Source organism: Propithecus coquereli, unplaced genomic scaffold, assembly GCF_000956105.1.
Source record: "Propithecus coquereli isolate 6110/MARCELLA unplaced genomic scaffold, Pcoq_1.0 Scaffold81, whole genome shotgun sequence".
NCBI lineage: Eukaryota > Metazoa > Chordata > Mammalia > Primates > Indriidae > Propithecus > Propithecus coquereli.
Window position 1 is genome coordinate 4,220,982 of NW_012154285.1, and position 2,023 is coordinate 4,223,004.

The following is a 2,023-nucleotide window of genomic DNA, read 5'->3' on the forward strand; positions in this document are numbered from 1 at the left end:
TGAGGTTGCTGTGAGCTAGGCTGATGCCACGGCACTCACTCTAGCCCGGGCAAAAGAGTGAGACTCTGTCTCAAAAGAAAAAAAAAAACAAACAAAAAAAACCCGAACAATTCAGCAACATTTAGTACACTCACAATATTGTGTGACCACCACCTGCACCTAGTTTCAAACATTTTCATCACCCCAAAAGGAGCTCCCCCATACCTGTTAAGCAGTTGCTTCCAACTCTTCCTCCCCCAGCCCCTGACAACCATTAAATCTGCTTTCTGTCTCTATGGATTTACCTATTCCGGATATTTCATACAAATGGAATCATACAATATGTGACCTGTTATGTCTGGCTGTCTCCACTCAGCATAATATTTTCGAGGGTCATCCGGGTTGCAACATGTATCAGTACTGTATTTTTATGGCTGAGTGATGTTCCATTGTGTGCATATATTACAGTTTGTTTATTCAGTCATTAGTCGATGGACATTTGGGTTGCTTCCACCGTTCTCTACTGTGAATAGCGCTGCTGTGAACATGTGGGTACACGTATTCGTTTGAGTCTGCTTGATTTTTGCTGAAGATAGACTCAACTTTCCATGTACTCAACAAATATTTGTTGAATTAGGTTAGAACTGCTGCGTCAACCACTGATTTCACAAATGTTTTGTTTTACTGGATGCGAGTCACAGAATCTTAAAAATCCTTGTGGTTGGAACTTTACAAGTGATCTTGTTCAACCCCCTCATCATGAAACTGCAGGCACTCAAAGCACTAGTCTATTTGGAAGGCCCTAAATACAGTTTACATCATGGTGTGTGGGGCCCTATTGATATTGTTCTTTGCTAACTGAATGTACACAATGCGCCTTTTGTTGTCACAAGATGGTTCTCACTGACAAATGGTTGTGTGAATTTAAATTTAGTAGCTTGTCATTCTCTCATCATTTTGCTTTTTAAAAAATTCTGTGGAACCATTACCATCAGCATCGCTCGTATAAAGTGCCTATGGCAGTCTTAACTGGATTCAGTGATAAAATTAATTTTTGGTCCAAAATAGTCAATGAACATATCATCATGTGTTGGGGGATTTATTTTTTGGTTTCCTTTCTTTGCAGTTTAAAAATCTGTCTCCCTCTGATTGGGTGACTTTTCGATTAAATGGACCAGCACTAGCTCTCTATCTTTGCAAGGAAATGTTAGTATTTCCCAAAGCATCAGACACCATTAACTGAAACACAACATTTTTCTTGTATCTGATGTGATCAATCTCTCCCTCAATTTTTAGCAGAGCTGAAAGGAAGTTGACAAGGAGCATGGTCTGGTGTATTATACCCAGCCTCGGCATAAAACCAAAGGAGTTCATTGAACAGTGATTACCTGGCCTTGATTTAGTAAACCAGTCAGCAGAAGTCAATGGTTTGAGGTCAAGGGCTTGACCTTCATCACTGTACCCCCAGTACCTAGAATAGTGCCTGGGACTCAGCAAGACTTCAGTAAATATTTGTTGAATGAGTGAATGAAATCAATTTCACTCTGGTTTCTGAAGCAATGCTAATAAAAGTAGATGTAATTTCAAAAATAGCATAGTGAAAATGAATTTCTATGAAGTTCTCCTTCACAAACAAAGGACTAGCTGGGCGTGGTGGCCTGTGACTGTAATCCCAGCTACTCAGGAGGCTGAGGCAGAAGGATTGCTTGAGCCCAGGAGTTTGAGGCTGTAGTGGGCATGATCACACCTGTGAATAGACACTACATTCCAGCCTGGGCAACAGCAGGGAGTAAGAGTCAACAATCCCTGCTTTCTTGGACCTTGCATTCTAGTAGTAGTGGAGGAAGACAGGTAAGAAACAAACCTGTGGTACCGCAGGAAAACATCACAGGAAAAAAATCAATGCTAAAGAGCTGTGTAGAAACAAACCACCAACATCTAATTTTTTTTTTTTTTAACAGAGCCTGGTGCAAAATGAAACATCTATCATTTTGCAGAGAATATTTTCTACTCATTCTCGTTGAGGATGACCTTAATATAATAC

At 40.2% G+C, this 2,023-nt stretch overlaps 1 protein-coding gene across 7 annotated transcripts in view; it reads left to right on the plus strand.

The window, feature by feature from the left end:
- CLIP1 (CAP-GLY domain containing linker protein 1) overlaps positions 1-2,023 on the plus strand; it is a 133,194-nt gene that overhangs the window by 194 nt on the left and 130,977 nt on the right. The window lies entirely within an intron of this gene.